The sequence below is a fragment of the Hibiscus syriacus genome, unplaced genomic scaffold, assembly GCF_006381635.1.
Source record: "Hibiscus syriacus cultivar Baekdansim isolate YM2019G1 unplaced genomic scaffold, ASM638163v2 tig00003096_pilon, whole genome shotgun sequence".
In the NCBI taxonomy this organism is placed as follows: Eukaryota; Viridiplantae; Streptophyta; class Magnoliopsida; order Malvales; family Malvaceae; genus Hibiscus; species Hibiscus syriacus.
In genome coordinates this window covers 606,816-629,407 of record NW_024061961.1, presented here as the reverse complement: position 1 = coordinate 629,407, position 22,592 = coordinate 606,816, and the positions used below count along the sequence as shown (strand labels likewise).

The window sequence follows — 22,592 nt, the reverse complement described above, 5'->3', positions numbered from 1 at the left end:
ACCATGCAAATATTGAGTTGCTGGAATGACTGAATTTCTGGCTTTCACTCTTTGCTGAGCCTGTTCCCTAATGGAAACACCATTGGAGCCCTCCATCGATAGGAACTATTTGAAGTTCATTTGCTTGTTCCTTGATTTCGTCAACAATGGCCTCCAGTTTTAGCTATCGCTTTGCCATCTTGTTCTTGTTGTCTTTGAAGGGACTTTCCAAGGTTAACAACCTTTTTCTCGTCTTGCCCTGCAACCTTTGCCAACCCATTTTTGAAAAGTTGACTTTAATGTACTTGATTGTGGGCACCACGTCTTCTTGATTGAATGTGACACATATTTGCCTTGCAGATTGTCCTCATTTTCTTTCTGAGTCTTTTCTGACCATAGCCGAACCTCTGCGTTTTTCATCTCTTGTATTACAACCTCTTTGTCCATTAATGCAAACTATTTACATCTAATGAACACGTTTTTGTGGATCAACACCTTTTTTGTATGATGTAAATGATAAAAATAAAAATGAAATAGAAAAAAATGAAAATAGTTAGTAAGGTAATGATAATAATCAAAACAATAATGAAAATAAAAAGTAATACCCCACATGATATATACCCCACATGCTTATTATTCCTACTCGAACATTATCTCTATCCCGCATGTTAATTTTGAACAAGTCCTAACCACATATCTTTCTAGTTCGCATGATTTGAACAGAAAGTAAAGCATGAAATAACTCAAGACAACCTAGGTTTTGAAGTGAAGTTTTGGGGGTGGACTCTAACTCATTGTAGTCTCCCGGTTTAGGTTCTAAAGAAGGTACCTGAGTTCTCCTTGTCGGTACCCCCTTAGGTTTTCCAGACTCTTAGTCCTAAGCCAATTACAAGCTTATGTGGACTAAGTTAAACTCGAGATGATACATTCCCTTATGTCTATGCAGAAAATAAATTCACACGAAGACATAAGGTATATAAATCCCGAAGGTTACTTGCTAGGCCTACATGGAGAATAAATTCTCATGAAGGCATCACTTTCACCTCCACTTAAAAGGGTTTGGAGCTCGGATATAGAGCTAGAGATGAAATTTAAAAAATATGAAATCATTGAAAATCTTTAGTATAACTATTTATTTGAAAAAAATAATCAAAGATAAACAATAAGAATCGAATAAATAAATTAAAATTTAAACTTGCTTTTTCGCTTAAAAGACAACCGAAAATTAATTCTAGCCTGACTCACTTACCTGTCCCCAGCGGAGTCGCCAAGCTTTCGCAGCCGTCTTTCGGGTGGGCCCAAATTGGGCCTCGACTTGAATAAAATGTTAGAGCCGCCACCGATCATTTTTTTAAAATTTTTGTTGATCGTACACCATCTTACCTGATCTGCGTTTTACCAAAATATGTCGGATTCGGGAGTCGATTACAGTCAAGGAAGGATTAGCCCCCTTGAACTGGCCTTTCGGTACCATTTAATTTGTCGATTGTCTTAGTTGCAAAAATTTAAATTGAAATTTAACAATTAAATTAAAATTGCTTACCTTTGATTGATTGAAATTACTACCGAATTTTCTAAAAAAGGTGTTAGATGGTAAAATATAATATTAAATAAACCAAAGAGAGAGAAAAAATTAAATTAAGAAAATAAAAAAGTTAAAAATGTTAAAAGAGGAAAATACAATAAAATAAGGTGAAGAAAATCTTAAACTTTAAAGAAAAAATGTTCAGTTTCAAAAGAAATAAAATAAAAATTAAAGAAAAAATAAAGAAAATTTTATTTTTTCAAGAAAAAGAAATAAAAAATGTTAAATGTTAGAAATAATAAAATAAAGGAAATAAATAAAACCTAAGGGACCAAATTTAAATTTATGGATCAAAATGATGCAAAAAATGATCTGCAAGAGAAAAAAAAAATTAGGGGGTTAATTTGCAAAATATAAAAAATATTGACAAGGATTAAATTGAAATAATTGAAAATGTGGAGGCAAAATTGAAATAGGTGACCAAAATGAATTATATATTAAAGTAGTAGGGACAACGAAAAGGATTTAAAAATCCTTTAATTACACAGTGGTCATCGGTATATAAATACAAAAAAACCCCATTTCCATTTCATTTTAAACATATCCCCAAGGCTTCATCTTCCCCACCCGAGAAAACCTCTCAACCAAATCCCTCTTCAGCCAATGGTCGGGCCCCCTTCGATGGGGCCCTTCACCGTACGTCGCCGCTCTGGCCACCGCCTGTGGTCGGAAAAAACCAAACTCACCCAAAAAATTCCCCTCAACACCAATCCGAAACCCGATTTCCCAAAAAGGTACCACACCGGCGTAGATCTACAAAGAAACTTTCCGGATTTTACCTTTTTTTGGGGGGAAAACATTTCATTTTCCAGTGCCTTTATCTCTTCGACGATACTCCTATGCCATTGATGCTCGTGATGCAACAAAACTTCGAGCTTTGTTTTTTGGATCTTGATTACTTTATTTCCGCTTTTGCTTTTGCTCAGTTTTTTGGTGTATATTGCTTGTTTTCTTTGTTGCTCGGTTGGTATTTGCTCTGTTTCTTGTGTATTTTGTTGATCGATTTGTGTTGGTTGCTCTCTGTGGTTCCATTACTTGGCCTCACCGGGGCTTTTTATACCCCCGATTTTGGCCTTTTTGAGCCCTGAAAGGAGTGGGGTTCGTGGGTTGTTGTTTTATTGAGATAATTACTCTGATTCAGTCTCACGTATGCTGTTCGTCCGGGATCTTCGGGATGGTTCAGTCTCGATATTCGCCGGTCGTTGGCCTCCGATTTCCACGATTTGCGCGTGACTTCGACGTGCCATATGTGCGGTGCCAATACTAAACCTAAAAACCCTAATATGATATGGGCTGGGTCAGGCCTTTTTACCCGAGTAGATTTTGCTGGACTTAGATTTGGAGTTTTTCGGGCTTGAAAATAAAACAAAAATAAAAAAACACAAAATAAATAAAAAAATTAATAATAAATAAAATAAATAATATTAATATAATATAAAACAAAAATAAAAATCATTTTTAAAACTATATATTCTATATGCTTTCAAAAATTGTTTTCAAAACCATATAATATATATTTTCAAAAATTGTTTTTAAAACTATATAATATATATTTTCAAAAAAAAATTCAAAACTATATATTATATACATTTTCAAAAATATTTTCAAAACTATATATTATATATATATTTTCAAAAATGTTTTCAAAATTATATAATATATGTTTTCAAAATGTTTTCAAAATTATATAATATATATTTTCAAAAATGTTTTCAAAAACTATATATTATATATGTTTTTAAAATGTTTTAAAAAACTATATATTATATATATATATATATATATATATTTCAAAAACCGATTTTTTAAAAAACTATATGTTTCAAAAAAAAAGAAAATTCTTTTAAAAACTATATTATTATATATAAAAAACTCTGGACGAAAATGAGTGTCTACGACTGGCAACAAATGTTAGATTGTCTCAGATCAGAGAATCCAGCATTGGCAACCAGGGGAGTCTTGCGACCTTCGAACCATACATCCCATGATGGGTTTGAAACATAAAACATTAGACGTAAAAGCAACTTTTGTCTAAAACAGAAAACATGATGACAATGTAAGTTATTGTAATTACAATGGAAGGAGTGGATCAGGTCTGCTCTCCATGGTAAGCAGCATCCCTAGGGAAGCACAGAAAGGCATATACTAATCCGAGCCAAATACGTTATCATACGACTAACGTGAGCGAAGCAAACCGGCAGTCGAATGAGCTAATAAATTAGATTGAGAAGCCCCGGGTAACCTGACTTTCTTGAAAGATGATCAACATAAGAAAGGACTTTTGAATCCTCTGTTCATGGAATTTGCTAATATAGTGATAAATGTTTTGGTCCTCCTACTTTCTACTTTTGCAATTTCATGGGAAAGAAAAACTTAGTTCTTAAAATTACTCTTCACACAATGTTGACACATTATCTGTTCTATCAAGCTATTCCACCTCTTCCTGGAAAAATATTACACAGAGAAAGAATCATCAAGTGTTAATGGAAAGGCGAATAGCCACCACCATGTGGACGTGCACACCATATCTGCTAAAAGTTCCTTTATTTAACTCATGGAAAACATCACCGATGATGGTGAAGCATATCAAGATTAACAAGTCAAACATCAATTCAAAAAGCTCTTTTCAGTAACAATGATTTTCCAGAAGCACTTTAGGCACTGAACATTGCCTTAATTCTTCATCGAGACATATGAGGAGCAACCAAAGTACGGTTTACGATGCTGAAAAGACTTAACCAAAAAAGGATTTCATCAGTAAATTCAAGGAAAGTTTAAAACCTGATGAATGAATCATAACTTCAACATCCCTGGAGGATTTTTTGAGTTCAATAGTTCAAACTTTGCAAAAATAGTGCGGTATTGCAGCATGACAGCCAAAAAATATTATCAAAATGCCTACTGAATAGGGAATCCAATTAATGGTAAGAAACTATTAACCAGTAACCACCCAATTATCAAATAATCTCACTTCACACAAAGCTAAAGTTTTTTTTTGAATAATTAGATTATTATTACCCAATGAAAACAGTAACTGCTTCAAATCCAATACAAACAAATAAGCATAAAAAAAAAGGGTGACAAGATACACAAAAATCATACTATACCCCAAGAATTACAAAGAGAAAGATTAGTAATATCCAATCTATTGACAACCCTATTGCTATGTTGTATTCCTACAGTCTGTTTGATTGAGGCCAAAATTTCGTCTTCAGATCTGCAGGTTCCTCGAAAACGTCTTCGATTCCTTTCTTCCCATATTGTATAATTGAGAGTGCACCAAGAAAGCTTCAATATACTAGTAAGCAAGGACTTGCCTTTCCATGTGCTATATGCCCAACTAAGCAGATTAGTCCAGGTAAGAAGAGGTTTATGAATACCTGTGAGCTGAAGAATAGAATTCCAGATTGAAGCAGTTATTTTACATTTAGCAAAGAGATGGTTTCTGGATTCCCTTGCTTCGGAACAAAGGATGCACATATCATTAGTTTCAATTCCAAACCGTAGCAGCCTATCCTTTGTAGGAAGACGATCCAAGATAACCATCCAAGAGATTAAGCTAAACTTGGGAATGTGCAATGAAAACCAAATCAGTTTATTCCATGGGACTTTACCATTTTTCTGTCGAACCTCTTCCCAAATCAGTTTGGTAGTCATAGCTCCGGATGCAAGAAGAGGTCGAGAAGCTGCTCGGAGTTTCATGATTTTCCTTAGGATCCAGCTTGAGTTCTTCAGTTCTTCCATGTGCCAGAAATCATGATCCTTAATGAGATAGTTGAGGATCCAACCTACCCAAAGGGAACCCTCCCCTGCAAGTAATTTCTTGATGAGTAGAAGCATGCATGATTTGTTCCATAACTTGATGTCCTTAAGACCAAGCATGCCTTCCGACTTTGGGGTGCAAATTTTACCCCAGCTAACTCTAGCTCCCACTGCTGAAACGTCGAAACCTTTCCAAAAATATCTCGAACAAATTTGTTCGATTTTGTTAATAACAGATTGTGGCAAAATAAGTTGCCTACACTAGAAGTTTGCCACACTAAAAAGAATTGTTTTGATCAACTCCAATCTGCCAGCGTAACTTAGCTTCTTTCTGACCATTGATGGAGTTTGACCTTGATCTTGTCTAAGAGAGGCTGGCAGTCTTTGACCAAAAGCTTCCTTGTGACTAGAGGTATCCCCAGATATCTGACTGGTAGTTTTCCAAGCTTCAGGCCAGAAATTTCATAGAAGTAGTCAAGAACAGTGAATACTCCCATGACAGATTCCAGATTTCCCTTGCAGAAACTAGGAGATCATCAGCAAAAATAAGGTGGGTGAGATGAATTTTCTTGCATTTAGGATGGAAATTAAAGACCCCTTTTGCAGCAGCATTGTTGAGTAAATTAGAAAGAATATTCATTACCATGACAAATAAGATTGGGGAAAGGGGGTCCCCTTGTCTAAGACCCTTAGCACCCTTAAAATGTCCAGTCAAGCTTCCATTGAAAGATATGGAGTAAGTTGCAGTAGAGTAGCATGCCACTATCCATTCTATAAAAATATTTGGGAATTGAAGAGCCTTTAGAATGCTAGGAATGAATTTCCAGTGAATGGAATCAAAAGCTTTTTGAAGATCAATTTTCAAGGCACACCTTGGGGAAATTGATTTCCTCCCATAACCTTTCACAATTTCTTGGCCAAGGAGGGTATTATCTATAATACTCCTACCTTTAAAAAAGTGGATTGGTTAGAGGAAATAATCTTTGGCAGAAATGAGTCATCCTAGTAACAATGATCTTTGTGATGGCCTTATAAATTACTGAACAACATGAAATAGGGCGAAAATCAGAGACTTTGCTGGGGTTCAATATCTTTGGAACCAAGGCGATTGTAGTGGCATTAAAAGTTGGGAAGATATAAGATTCCTTGAAGAAAAAGGAAATAGCTTCAATCACTTCTTTTCCAACCACTGGCCAGGTTTTCTTGAAGAAAAGAGAGGAATATCCATCTGGGCCTGGTGCCTTTTCATTTCCTTGGCTGAAAATGGCCTCCTTGATCTCTTCTGAAGTAACTTCCCTAGTAAGGCCTTCATAAATTCAGAGAGAGGAATAGGATGAATGAGGTCTTTAAGAATCTTGGAGGGACATTCTTTAATATTAGGGTCTTGAGAGCCTAGAAGTTTTTGGAAAAAGTTTACAACTTCTGAGGACATGTCATCAAAAGTTTCCAACCTTCTTCCTTGATCATCCACAATCACTCTAATGGTGTCTTTCTTCCTTTTAGAAGCAATGAATGAGTGGAAAAATTTGGTACATTTGTCACCTTCTTTTAGCCAGTGAATTTTTGCTTTCTGTTTGAGAACCATTGCTTCGGCTTCCTCTAAGGAGGTAAGGTCATTTTGCAGTTCAAGCTCCTTGTCAACTGGCTCAACGCCTCTTAAGGTAAGGATTTGCTGTTTTTCAATTTCTTCTCTCTTAAGGCGTTTGAGCTTGAGGAAAAGTTTCTTCATAGGATTTCCTTGGATTGGAATGGACCAAGAGTGGCTGACAATATTAATAAAATTTGGGTGCAAGGTCCAGTAGTTAAAGAATTTAAATGGCTTTGGTCTATTGGATTGAACCTCTTTGTGAAGAGACACCAAAGCCATACAATGGTCAGAGGGACCAGGGGCCAGAAATTCAACAAATGAGTGAGGAAAACATTCAGGCCAATGAGGATTGATGAGAACTCTGTCAAGCTTTCAGGCAAGGAAATTTTATTTTTGTTTGTTACTCCAAGAGTAAGTTGGGCCAAAAAATGGATGGTCAAGGAGGTGAAGATCGTGAGAGATTTCCTGGAATTCAATCATTTCAGGGGAAGTGACCATACTAAGTTGCTCATGAGCAGAAGATTCATGAGGATGAAGGATGACATTAAAGTCTCCTCCCAAAATCCAAGGAAGATTACCAAAATTAGAATCAATATTGCGAAGGTCTTGCCAAAGGTTTCTTCGGTGATTCCATCGTTACACCCATATATTGCAATAAGTAAGAATGGACTGTTATTGAAATTGCTTTTAACAGTAATGCTCTGATCCGAAGCATGGCATAAAGAAAAATTAAGTTGTTCCTCCATAAAAGCCAAATTCTTCCATTTATGGCAAAGTCATAATTGGAATAAATATTCCAATTTTCAAAAGTGGAGGCTAGAATGTCAGTGGATTTGTCTTGCTTAACCCGGGTTTCTAGGAAGCAAAGAATATCAACTCTGTAGAGAGTAGCTATTCTGAGTACCTTAGTTTGTTTTAGAGGATTGTTTAATCCTCTAACATTCCAAAATGAGATGATCATTAGGCTTAAGTTGAGGGATTTGGTTCCCCTCCTTTACTGCCAACAGTAGAAAGTTTTGATTTCTCAAGATTGTGTTTCTTCTTTGATTTGAGTTCTTTGATCAAGATGGCAACACCAGAAGCAGTTTTTCTAGGCTGTTTACCAGAAGAATAGGTATTGACTGAGTATCTTCAACCGAGTTGGGAATTTCAAACCTGTTACTAGATGCTGTTAGAGCTCTGCTTGGAGAATTCTTAGGAGGTCGACCTCTGCTTCCTTTAGAAAGAGAAGAAGAGGTTTGAATACTGTTTGCAGAGCTTTGTAAAGCTGAACAAAGGAACATTTGAATCTTGAAGAACAGGTTCAACTTCTGGAATGGAAGGAGAGGAAGACAGAGTTCCTTTGGAATGAATAATATCCAGAGACGGAGGGGAATTTTCAGAGGATTGAACATCAGATGCTGGTTGGTCACTTGTTTTAAGTTCCTTAGAATTTATATCCTCTACTCAGTTAGAAGTGAGCTTAGAATCCACCTTGTCTTCAACGATTTTTAAGTTTTGAGTATTAGTGGAAGTAGAAGCTTCCTTCTTCCTCTAGACTTGGGTGGTCGTGTGAGAGGTTAAAGGAAGAGTTTTGCAACTTTTAGCACTATGACCAAAAGTATTGCAAGCTTTGCAGCATGGTGGGAGCCAAGGGACTTCCATAAAAACAGAAGCAGTTTGTCCATTATTAAGAATAACATCAACTTGCTTAGGAATCTCGTCTGAGGTCCCAATTTCGATACAGACTTTTGCAAATTCCAGACGAGATTTAGAAACTGTTATAGAATCCATTGAGAGAGGGAATCCTATAGCACTAGAGATGTAACTTAAGCCTTCATTAGAGAACAATTCAATCGGACATTGTATAAATGAACCAACAGAGGAATTCTAGATAAGTCAAAATGCAGTTTTTTCATGTTACGTTCCCACTTCCTAAGGATTAGCTTGTTAAAAATATGCCAAGGGCCATTTTCCAATACTCATTCACGAGCAGATTCAGAATCAAAATTAAACAGGTAAAGGTTAGGTCCGGCGTAACTGACCTGAATTTTGGCACATTGCAAGGGTTTTTTCCACAAGCTTTCAATGATCTTTTAAAGGGAAGAGAAGTTCGTAGTAGCCCCAAGCACTTTCCCAACAAGATAGATTTTCCACTCGGCAGTTCCTTCTTCAAAAACTTCTGGCGGAGGATGAACAGTTGGGGGTACCATCTTTAACATTTGAGGGAAAATAACGAAGCTGTTGTCCAGTAGAACAAGAGAATAGTTTACAGCAATCCATCGATTAAACCAGAGGAATATATAACTTGAAGATCAGCAAAGAAACAAAGAGAATCGATGATTGATCTGTGAGATTTCTGGCAAAATGGATGGGTTTTTTTCAGATTCTATTAGACCCGCTAATGTACGCCGAGAGAAACCCATAAACGTGCGCCATTTTTTTTCTTCTGAAAGTGTGTGTTCAAAGCTAAAGTTATGAGAAAGCCTGTAACTCCATTTTGGATATTGGAATTACAATTGTCATTTCCTTTAAAAATTGCAGAAGGGGTAAAAAAAACCAGTCTTTATGATCCTGGTATATTTTTACTACTTGCAAGCCCACAACCTATGTGAACCTCCAATCGCTACCAATGCAAACGTCTGATATGCGAACAGACAATTCTTATGAACCTTGAGACATGTGGAGCATTTCCTGGGAGCGATCATCAACACACACGTATCGATCACCTTTGAAGCCCACGAGTGTATCTTGCTTACGATTACTAGTGACTACATGCATGACGAATTTAAGTTAGAGGTGCGAACCTAAGAAAATATATTATCAACTTAGGAGGTGCGAAACTATAAAATATCAAGGGATGCGAAACTAGATAATCAATAGAAAGTACAAAGAAAATATATAAAATATAAGAGAACTTAAATTTTCTAGGGGTGTAGCGCACCCCTTTATCCATCTCTGACTGTGTGTTGATACACATGATCTCATTTGATGACTAATACTAACACCACCAGAGCTACTGACTGACCAGTAAAACAATTGACTGACCAACAAAACAACAAAGAGATATATTGACGAAAAGGCTCTACTTTATTGAAATGAAAGTATGACTTTAAATATAAAATTTGAGCAACAATTCTCCTCATTGTTTTTATCTAAACTAAATAAATTTATTTAAAATTAAAACAATTTATTCAAAATAAATTAATATCTTATCAAATTAACAAACTAAACTACTACTCCTGTATATTAGAAATATTTGACTCGTTAAAATGCCCCCTCAAACTGATGGGTAATAGAACAACATTCAGCTTGGCAAGATGAAGATTAAAGGTGAGTCGAGGTAAATGCTTTGTAAGAGTATCAACGAGCTGATCTGCAGCATGCAAATTGAATGGAAACTTGGTTGCTTTGAACTTGTTCACGTATATAGTAAAAATCAACTTCAATATGCTTCATCCTATTATGAAAAATTGAATTTTGGAAAACATAAGTGACACCAACATTGTCACAATAAATGATGGGTGGATGAAGAATCTTAACCTGAAGTTCAGTGAGTAGCTTTTGAACCCAATTCACTTTAGCAAGAGTAGATGCAACTAGTATATATTTAGCTTATGTAGAGAAGCGTCTTTCGTACCTTGCTTCTTAGAAGACCAACTAATGGGATTTTGACTAAAATAAAGAATATAACAAGACGTAGATGTTCAATCATTGATATCTCCAGCCCAATCAACATCGGAGTACATAGTAAAGGCTAAAGTAGTTGTAGAAGTGATCTTCAGCCCGTGAGATTTTCTTTACTGTAGATATATATCGGAACTGTCTTTCGGTTGGACTCGAAATTGGGCGTCGACGTGAATAATTGGGTTGGAGTCGCCATCGATCATTTTAAAACGATATTTAGGTAGATCGAAAACCACTGTGTCTTACCAGAAACGTATCGGGTTCGGGAGTCGGTTACGGTCAAAGAAGGATTAGACCCTTGAACCGCCCTTTCGGTACCAATTAATTTGTCGGCTGTCTTTAGTTGCGAAAATAAAAAATTTAAATTTAAATTTAAATTATCCGATTCGAATTGCTTACCTTTGATTGGTCGGAATTTCTCTAAAAAGGTCGAAAATGTTAGATGAAAAAGTAATAATAATAAATGAATATTACATACATAAATAAAAAAAACAAATACAATAAAAATAATAATAATAAAATAAATCAAGAGGGAAAATAAAAAAATAAAAAAATATTACATAAACCAAAAGAAAGGAAAAAATGTAAAAGTAAAAATAGAAAGAACAAAAATAAAAATAAAAATAAAAAGATAATCAAAAGGAAAAAAAAATAAATAAAAAATAAGGAAAAAAGGAAAAAAAATCAAAAAATGAAAAACGAAATAAAACAAAACAATATATATATATATATATAAAGAAAGATTTAAAATAATAATAATAATAAATAAATCGAAAAAATGAACAATTAAAAATTAAAAGGACCAAATTGAAATAAATTGGATTTTATGGACTGAAATTAATGCTAAAGCGAGCTGTAAAAAAAAAATTATAAAGTTAATTCGCAAAAATACAAAAGGTATAAATAGGGACTAAATTGAACAAATTAAAAATACAGAGATAAAATTAAAACAAGTGACCAAATTAAACATGCATAAAATTGGAAATCAAAATTAAAAATATCGAAAGTTAATTTTAGTGACTGAAATGTAAAAGATGAAACTTACAGGGATTTATCATTGGGTTTAACTATAACTGAAAATACGCAGGAGATCCCTCCTTAAAACAGCGTCATTTGGTGATGGATATAAAGACCCCAAAAATTACCTAGAATGCTCATCCCTTCCCATTTGTTCAATTTATTCTCTCTCTCTTCAAATGAGAGAAAACATTTCCTCTCATCTCTATCTAAACAACCCCCACCAGTAGGGATGAACTGCCGCAACCACCGCTGCTCCGGAGAACACTCCGGCCACCGCCGACGGTGGCCGACAACCTACAAAACCTACCCTTCAAAAGCTCTCTTTTCCCTTACCTCGAATCTAGCCCCCGATCACCACAAAATGGCCTCAATCGGCCTAGATCTAAAGGGGAAGCTTCGATTTTTTTACCATTTTTTAGTGACTTTTCCGCTTCTGATGGCTTTCGATTTTTGCTTTGCTTGGCTTTGTTGTGTTTATTGTTCTGATATTGGTTTGCTGTGGTAGGTTGATGGTTTTGTTTTTTTTTTCGTGACTTCGTTGTTGTCATTGTTGTGCCTCGATGGCTCTCGATTTTTCTTCGGTTGTAATGTTGTGGTGTTGTTTTGTGATGGGTTCTCGATTTCCTTTGCTCTTTGTGTTGATGTCGTTCGATCTCTTCCATCACCGTTAGTTCCCATGAGTATTTATAGCCTGCTCGGTGAACCAGTACCCCGGGTTGTTCCGTTTTTTCGGGTTTGTGAACGTTGCTACTAAAATCCTGGGATGGTTCAGTCTCAGGATCCTCGGCCGACGTCAGGCCATTTCACGTGACCGTTGACCTCCTGACTTTGCGGCGCTGATGTATGAGACAGTGAAACCCTACCTGCCTTTGGACTTGACCGAGTCTGCTTGGTCAGGTTACCCGGTTGGGCCCTCTAGACTTGGACTGGACCCGATTGGACCTAAAACGAGAAAAAAGAAATAATAAATAATAAATGAAATAAATAAATAATTTTTTTTCAAAACTATATAATATATATGTTTTAAAAAAATATTTTTCGAAACCATATAATATATAATTTTTAAAAAATAATTTTCAAAACTATATAATATATATATTTTAAAAACTAATTTTCAAAACTATATTTTTTAAAAACTAATTTTCAAAACTATATATATATATATATTTCAATTTTAAAAAAAATAATATATATGTTTTCAAAAATTGTTTTAAAATCTATATAATTTATGTCTTCAAAGTGTTTTAAAACCATATATTATATTTTTCAAAATGATTTCAAACTATATAATATATATATATTCAAAAAAATCATTTTTCAAAACTATATATATTATATATTTCAACATCATTTGCAAAATGTATAATATATATATAAATAAAAAAATAGATGAAAATGAGTGTCTACAGCTGTCCCTCTTTGTCATTTTTCGTTGAATGGAAAAATAGGACAAAGATAAAAGGACACAAATTTTCGTTCGGTGGAGTTGAAAATTGACTCTGAAATTTCAATCAAGAATAACTCCTTGTTGAATTTAGTTGCGGATGACTTCTTCATCTTAAAGTCGAGTCTATCTTGACATGATCTGGAATTGAAGCCGTAGCTTAGGATTTGAACCGGGATGCGACTTCTCGTTGCCAAATTATAGTTCCCTTAGGTCTTCTTCTCGATTTAAAGACCTTGTTTTAAAAATTCGTCTGGAAAATAATTCTTTGACTCCACCATGTGGTTAATAGGCCTTCGAGCTGAATGAAATCGAACTCGAAAGGTCTTCGTTGACAAATAACTTTTCTCGACTTAAATTGAGCTACCGAAAAATGATTTCTTGTCATAAGGACCAACTAACCCGGTCATCTCCTCGACTTGAAAACCTCACCTACCACCGGAAAGTAGTGATTGATGTGCCTTCGAGTTGAATAGAATCAAACTTGAAAATTTTGTTGACAGATAACCTTTATTGCCTTGAGCTATGCTGTAAATTGACGTGCCTTTGAGCTGAGTGTAATCGAACTCGAAGGTCTTTGTTGACAGATAACCCTTCTAGCCTTGAGTTATGCTGTAAATGATGTGCCTTTGAGCTGAATGTAGTCGAACTCGAAGGTCTTTTGTTGGCAAATAGACCTTCTAGCCTTGAGCTATGTTGCAAATGATGTGCCTTGGAGCTGATCGTAGTCGAACTCGAAGGTCTTTTGCTGGCAGATAGCCCTTCTCGCCTTGAGCTATGCTGCAAATGTTGTACGTTTGAGGTGAGTGTAATCAAACTCGAAGGTCTTTTGATGGCAGATAACCCTTCAAGCCTTGAGTGATTCTGTAAATGATGTGCCTTTGAGCTGAGCATAGTCAACTCGAAGGTCTTTGTTGGCAAATAGCCCTTTTAGCCTTGAGCTATGTTGCAAATGATGTGCCATGGAGCTGAGCATAGTCGAACTCGAAGGTCTTTTGTTGGAAGATAACCATTCTAGCTTTGAGTTATGCTGTAAATGATGTGCCTTGGAGCTGAGTGTAGTCGAACTCAAAGGTCTTTGTTGACAGATAACCCTTCTAGCCTTGATTTATGCTATAAATGATGTGCCTTTGAGTTAAGTGTAATCGAACTCGAAGTTCTTTGACAGATAACCCTTCTTGCCTTGAGCTATGCTACAAAAGATGCGCCTTGGAGCTGAGTGTAGTCGAACTCGAAGGTCTTTTGTTGGCAGATAAACCTTCTAGCCTTGAGTTATGCTGCAAATGATGTGCTTGGAGCTGAGCGTAGTCGAACTCGAAGGTCTTTTTTTAGCAGATAACCCTTTTAGCCTTGAGTTATGCTACCAATAATTTCTTTAAAAAATGGCTTCCCTTCACGGGTCTAAGACGATCATAATTCTTCAGGTGGTTCCTTTGAGCGGGTCTGAACCAAGTAATATGATTTTTGGATGACCCCCTTCACGGGAAAGCCCACTGATAAATTCTGTCAGCCGTATATCTTCTTTCGTGGAATTGAAATCTAGCTTGAAAATGTTAGCTGATCTGGATTCCTTCTGAATTGGCTCTCAAACCCATCTGAAATTGATTCTGAGCTCTGTAGATATGTCAAGTCAGTTGAGGTATAGCTTCTCACTGCTACGTTAAGAAACCATCATCAATCTTTAAAGGAGCTTTTAAATAGAGTATCTTTCATCTTGAAGTCGAAACTTGACTCTAAAGTTGCAAAAAATTATGTATGCGAAAAATGATAAATTGATGCTCTTAAGTATGTTAAGATGTATGCAATATGAATTAGTCTTGGATAGAGTCACGTTCTTTGTCTGCCGGTTTGTACTTGGAATCGACCATGCCCCATTTTCTTCTCGGGTTGTAGCCTTTCACATTTGAGACTGTCTTGTTTGAAAATGTTTTTCTCCTTTCTCTTATTTTAGGAGAGGGAAAAATATAAGAATTCTGTAAAATATTGCTCCTTAATTCAGGCTTGCAATCGAATCAAGTTATAAACATGAATTCAAAGGATATTAAAAGAATCAATAGCTCTTTCATGCTTTTAGAGTTATAGCTCTTTGACAAATGTTCAAATGGATGAGTTGGCTTTTGGTTGGCCTCCTATTTTCTAAGGTTTCAGCCATAAAAATGTCATTTCTCGGTCATTGCAACATGCCCTTTTTTTGGCTTGGCATTTTAATTGGATGTAGACAAAATGACGTAACTAGCATGATCAATTACTAGACCTTCTATTTCAGTCCTCTGAAATCTTCCATTTGTTCAAGCTTCGTAGGCTCTTCTAACAAAGGTAGTGCAGAAATATCGGTCTCAAAATGAAATCCTTAAGTGCTCGTGTGAAATTGACTATAACAGGTGTTCTTTAACTCCCTTAGTCCATTTTTATTGAAACTCCTTATTTAAATTTGCCATTGCCTGGCTAGCTGAATACATAAAGCCAGGGCGTTTAACCAATTACTCTAGAGGGGCAGCTTAATATCATTATATAGATATTATAACCACCTTTTTCAGGCTAGCTGAATATTATCCATAAAGTCGAGGCGTTTAACCAATTGCTCTAGAGGGACAACTCAAGTTTTTATACAAATATTATAATCACCTTTATCAGGCTAGCTGAATCTTATCCATAAAGCCGGGGTGTTTAACCAATTGCTCTAGAGGGACAGTTCAAGCTTTATTGTATACATAATATATAATTTGGGTGTACGAATCCAATTTCTTAAGTTTGTCAAAAAGAACCTGTTATAGTTAGGTGTTGTTGAAAATCAAGAATCTCATCTTTAGAGTTCAATTTCCAAGCAACTGACCTAAACTAGAATCACCTACTCGACTATTCCATCTGTGAAGATCATGATCATCACTGAACGTCATAAACAAAAAGTAGAGTAATGTCCTATGCAAAAGATACCCCATGTTGTCCGCACCCATGCATATCTAAATACCAAACCACTTTTTTATTCCTTTATGAGAGGAGAAGGCTATATTGGTTATTTACAAGAGAAGGGTACACGTTTGAGCGTATTTTTTGGGTAAGGTCAAAGTCCTTGTTTCACTACTTTTAAATCATGTTGCTTTGTCAAAGATCTGTAACTCTGAATCACTTACAAAGTTTTTTTAATTCATTTGATATTCAAAGAATTGCAAGTTTGCAAATTTGATTCGTTGCTCGTCATCTTTAAAGTAACATAAATTTATTTAAATGTCCGTACAAAAAACTGAGAAAAAAATGAAAAAAAAAACAAATTCAAACAAAATGCCTCAAATGATGAAATGATATTCCTCACTTGGATGCCCCCAAGTTGTTGAAGTTGATCCAGTTCTGGTTACGCATCTTCTGCACGATTCCCTTGAATGCGTAACAGCTCTCAATAGTGTGCCCTGGGATACCACCGTGGTATTCACAATGAGCATTCTCATCATACCACTTGGGGTATGGGGGCTTCATGGGTTCCACCGGATATGGTGACACTGCGTGGGTGTCAAGAAGTCGCTGGTAAAGCTCTTTGTAGGTCGTGAGAATAGGGTCGAAATGTTCCATTTCCTTCTTGGAATCTTGTTTAAAAGTACTCGACGGTACAATTACAGTTGATTTTGTGTTAGAGATTGTAGTACCTTTATTGACGTGGTTGATGTTAACGTTGTTAATCTCCTCGTCCCTTTCCTTTATAGTAGGTTTCTTACTGGCCTCCTCATCCTTTATCTTACCTTGTTTTATGGCCGACTCAATCATTTCTCCGACTATAACTAAGTTTGAGAAGCTTCTTGATGTGATTGCAACCAGGTGTCCGAAGTATGGAGCCTTTATGGTATGTACAAAAAGTTTTTGGGTTTATTTCTCATCCAATGGCAGATGAACTTGTACAGCCAAATCCCTCTATTTTTGTGCATATTGCCTGAAACTCTCGTTATGCTTCTTTTCCATGCTTTTTAGCATAACTCGATCTGGCCTCATGTCGTTGACATGCTTGTATTGTTCCAGAAATGACTTGGCCAGGTCCTTCTAGGTCTTGATATATGATCGGCTTAGCTGGTTGTACCACCGAATGGCTGAGCCCGACAGACTCTCATGGAAGTAGTGGATTAGGAGTTCGTTGTTTCCTCCATATCCTGTCATCTTTCGGCAGAACATGGTGATGTGAGCGGATGGGCAATTATTTCCGTCAAACTTCTCGAATTCTATGGACTTAAATTTCGAAGGAAGAACCGAGTTTGGAACTAAACTGAGTTCTGCAACATCGACTCCATGGTAGTCATGGTCTCCTTTAACTACCTTTATTTGTTCCTCCAATTGCTTGATTTTCTCCTCCATCTTCTTCGCTTTGTCTTCTTCTTCCAAGTCCGGTATAAGGTAATAACCCTGATTGTTCTCAAGGTTAGATACAACAGTTTGTACCTTTGCAGCAGACAGTGGTTTTTTTCCTTTGTAGAGGATAGATCCCCTTGAAGTTCGGGTAATATTCCATGTGTGATAACCACTTGCGGATAGGTGGCTTAGCTACCCCTTCTGATGAACATGCCCCAGGTGCACTTATCTGTTGTAGGCCAATTAACTTGGCCATGATCTAATCAACCAAGGACTCTTGGTTCTTTGTGATTGTATCCAGAGTATTTCAACTGCTCTGGTTTATCTTATCTTCCAACTCTCTCTGGAGCTTCAATATGTTTTCATCGATCTGAGCAATTTGGCTTATATCTTATTCTTCTCTGAGTGGGTGTTATGCATATGGCGCGTGTTAAATTCTTGAGGTGGTATATCCTGTATTTGTTCCGTTTTTGAGGAGACATTCTTCTTTAGTTAATGCAAATATAAAGAAATGAACAACATGCAAAATATGTTTAAATGCATAATGCATGCAATGTTCGAGGCATTGATCCAAAAAATGTGTCTGTTATTATAAATAATCCTTATTGGGGAAAAAGTGTTACGTCTTAGGAGACAAAAAAACATTTTAAAGGTATATACCCCGAACAGCTTCTGACAGGTTGATTCATCTTTCGTCTTTTTTTTGTCACCGGTTGAATACCCTATCGAGCCATTCCAGCTTCTTTGGCTAAACTGTGCAAGTGATGAGTCACTTTCCCTAAAAAAGTCTCGAATAACTGCATGTCCGGCTTTCACTCTCTATTGAGCATGTTCCTGACGAAAGTTCCACTGGATCCCTCAATCGATAGGAACTATCCGAAGTTTATCTGGTTATTTCTTGAATTCGTCAACAATGGTCTCTAGCTTATCTAGGGTTTCACCATCTTGTTCTTGTTGTCTTTGAAGGGATTCTCCAGGTCAGCCACCTTTTTCTTGTCTGCCCTGCAAATTTTCCCAACTCAAAAAGTTAAATTATGGTGTGCCTAGTGTAAATCCCGATCCATCCCGAGTATTCTTTGACCATAGCTGGACTTCTGAGCTTTTCATCTCTTGTATTATAACCCCTTTGTCCATTAATGCAGATTATTTACGTTTAACAAACACATTTTTGGTGGATCAACACCTCTTCTAAATGATGCAAATGATGAAAATAAAATACAAGAGAACAAAAATGAGAATAGTTAGTGAGGTAAAAATAATTAAAACAATCATGAAAATAAAAGTCCTACCCCACATGATATCTACCCCACATGCTTATTATTCCTACCAGGACATGATCTCCATCCCGCATGCTAATTTCAAACAAATCTTAACCGCATATTTGTCTAGTTCGCATGCTTTGAACAAAGGTAAAGCAGGAAATAATTCAAGCAACCTAGGGTTTGGAATGCGATTTTGGGTGGGCTCTAATTCCCTGCAGTCTCCCAGTTTAGGTTCTAAAAAAGGTATCCGAGTTCTCCTTGTGGTGCCCTATTGGGCTTGCCAGACCCCTAGCCCTAAGCCCATTACAAGCTTGTGTGGACTAAGTTAAACTCGAGAGGATACATTCCCTTATGTCTGTGCAGTGAGTATATTCACATGAAGACATAAGGTATATGAATCCTGAAGGCTACTTGCTAGGCTTGTGCGGAGAATAAATTCTCACGAAGGCATCGCTTTCACCCCAATTAAGACGGGTTTGGATCTCGGGTATAGAGCCAGAGATAGAAACTTTTAAAAATATGAAATCATTGAAAAAATGTCAATACAACTATTTATTTGAAAAAAATCAAAGGTAAATAATAAGAATCAAATAAATTTAAATTTAAATTTACTATTTTCTCTTAAAAAGACAACCGAAAATTAATTCTGGCCTGACTCACTTAACTGTCCTAGCGGAGTTGCCAAGCTGTCGAAACTGTCTTTCGGGTGGGCCTGGAATTGGGCTTCGTCGTGAATAATTGGGTTAGAGTCGCCACCGATCATTTTAAAACGATATTTAGGTAGATCAGACACCATCTTACCTGATCTGCGTCTACCAGAAACGTATCGGGTTCGGGAGTCGGTTATGGTCAAGGAAGAATTAGCACCCTTGAACCACCCTTTCGGTACCAATTAATTTTCGGTTGTCTTTAGTTGTGAAAATAAAAAAATTTAAATAAAAATTTAAATTACCCGATTTGAATTGCTTACCTTTGATTGGTCGGAATTTCTCTAAAAAGGTCAAAAATGTTAGATGAAAAAGTAATAATAATAAATAAATATTACATAAATAAAAAAACAAATAAAATAAAAAAATCATGAGGGAAAATAAAATAAAATAAAAATATATTACATAAACCAAAAGAAAGGAAAAATATAAAAGTAAAAATAGAAAGAACAAAAATAAAAATAAAAATAAAAAGAACAAATAAAAATAAAAAAAATTAAAAAGAACAAAAATAAAATAAAATAAAATAAAATAAATAAAAGGATAAATTAAAAGGAAAAAAAGAATAAATAAAAAATAAGGAAAATAAATCAAAAAATGAAAAAAACAAATATATATATATATATAAAGAAAATATTTAAATTAATAATAATAATAAATAAATCGAAAAAATGAACAAATAAAAATGAAAAGGACCAAATTGAAATAAATTGGACTTTATGGACTGAAATTAATGCTAAAGCGAGCTGTAAAAAAATTATAAAGTTAATTCGCAAAAATATAAAAAGTATAAATGGGGATTAAATTGAACGAATTAAAAATACAGAGATAAAATTAAAACAGGTGACCAAATTAAACATGCATAAAATTGGAAATCAAAATTAAAAATATCAAAAGTTAATTTTAGTGACTGAAATGTAAAAGATGAAAGTTACATGGACTTATCACGAGGTTTAATCACGACCAAAAATACGCTGGAGTTCCCTCCCCAAAACGACATCATTTGGGGAGGGATATAAATACCCCAAAAATTGCCTAGAATGCACATCCCTTCCATTTGTTCAATTTGTTCTCTCTTCAAATGAGAGAAAAAAATTTCCTCTCATCTCTCTCTAAACAAACCCCCACCGGTGGGGATGAAATGCGCCACCACCGTCGCTCCGGGAACACTCCGACCACCTACAAAACCTATCCTTCGAAAGCCCTATTTTCCCTAACCCCGAATATAGCCCCCGATCACCACAAAATGGCCTCAATCGACCTAGATCTAAAGAGGAAGCTTCGATTTTTTTACCATTTTTCAGTGACTTTTTCTCTTCCGATGGCCTTCGTTTTTTACTTTGCTTGACTTTGTTTTGTTTATTTTTCTGATGTTGGTTTGCTGTGGTAGGTTGATGGTTTTGTTTTTGTTTTCGTGGCTTCGTTGTTGTCACTGTTGTGCCTCGATGGCTCTTGGTTTTTCTTCGGTTGTAATGTTGTGGTGATGTTTTGTGATGGGTTCTCGGTTTCCTTTGCTCTATGTGTTGATGTCGTTCGATCTCTCCCTGTCACCGTTGGTTCCCATAGGTATTTATAGTCTACTCGGTGAACCAGTAACCCGAGTTGTTTTTTTTTTTGTTCGGGCTGTGAAAGTTGCTGCTGAAATCCCGGGATACTCGACCGACGTCCGGCCGTTTCGCGTGACCCTTGACCTCCTGACTTTGCGGCGCTGATGCATTAGATTGTGGAAACCCTACCCTACCTTTGGGCCTGACCGGGTCTGCTAGGTCAGGCTACCCGGTTGGGCCCTCTAGACTTGGACTGGACCCGATTGGACCTAAAACGAGAAAAAAGAAATAATAAATAATAAATGAAATAAATAAATAAATAGATAAAAAAACATTTTTTAAAACTATATAATATATATGTTTTAAAAAATAATTTCAAAACCATATAATATATAAATTTTAAAAACTAATTTTCAAAACTATATAATATATATATTTTAAAAACTAATTTTCAAAACTATATTTTTAAAACTAATTTTCAAAACTATATATATATATTTTCAAAAATTGTTTTAAAATCTATATAATATATGTCTTCAAAATGTTTTAAAACCATATATTATATTTTTCAAAATGATTTCAAACTATATAATATATATATTTTAAAAAAATCATTTTTCAAAACTATATATATTATATTTTTCAACATCATTTGCAAACTGTGTAATATATATATATATATATAAATAAATAAATAGATGAAAATGAGTGTCTACAATATCGAAGAATTCTTTTCACAAAGGACCAATGAATTACGGTTGGAGCATGCATAAACTGAGAATGTTTGTTTACTACAAAGTTAAGATCTAGTCTTGTGACTGATAGGTACTGAATTTTCTCAAGAGCCCGACGATATAAGGTGGCATCAGCGGAAGAACTATAATCTTGAATAGTGAGAAATGCATTAGAACTCATCGGCGTCTGAATTGGTTTGCAATATGTCACATGAAACTCAAGAATGTATTTTTCTTGAGGAAGTACAAGTCTGTCAAAAGTGGGATTGATTTCAACACCTAAAAAATAAGTGAGTCGGCCAAGATCTTTTAGCAAAAACCTGGAACTCAGAGACTTGATGATATCTTGAATTGAAAAGGAGCATGTTCCGGTTACAATCGAATACTTTTTTCAAGCTAGATTCAATCTTCACCTTTTTTTTATTCTTAAATTGATCGAAGTACAGGAAACGTTAAATCTGGCCACTTAAATTCTAAAGGCAAAACACAACTGAAAACAAACACAATCTAAAAAAACAGTCAAAATATGAATAAAAGAAGAAAAAGAACTAACCTCAAGGAACTTGGATTGTTGTACTTGAACACACTTTAGTTGAGCAAGAATCCGATGTTTGCCTCCGGACGATTGATGTTGATCGGCGGACGAAGCCATTTTGGACTCCATTGCAACGCTCACTTGAAAAATATGGTTGTAAAAAGTTTATCCGACCAGTAAAATTGATTGAAACCAACTTTAGTCAAAACTGTTTGTGACTCGAGGTGATGGTGACCCGAAATCGATTCGAGTTTGAATTTTTGTTGGACTAAACCGAAGTTGGACCTAAAAATTGACGATCTAAACTAACCTACACCTGATCTGAGAACGACCTAAATCTGAATTGAATCGAATATGATAACCGAACACGACCTGTATCTGACTGATATGAAGCCAAACTCAAGATTAATTTGGTAAATAACTAGTATTACCCT

The 22,592-nt window shown here is 35.5% G+C and overlaps 1 pseudogene; it reads right to left on the bottom strand.

Moving 5' to 3' along the window:
* Positions 1–3,490: 3,490 nt before the first annotated feature.
* On the bottom strand, positions 3,491–22,287 carry LOC120174384 (annotated as a pseudogene).
* Positions 22,288–22,592: the final 305 nt, after the last annotated feature.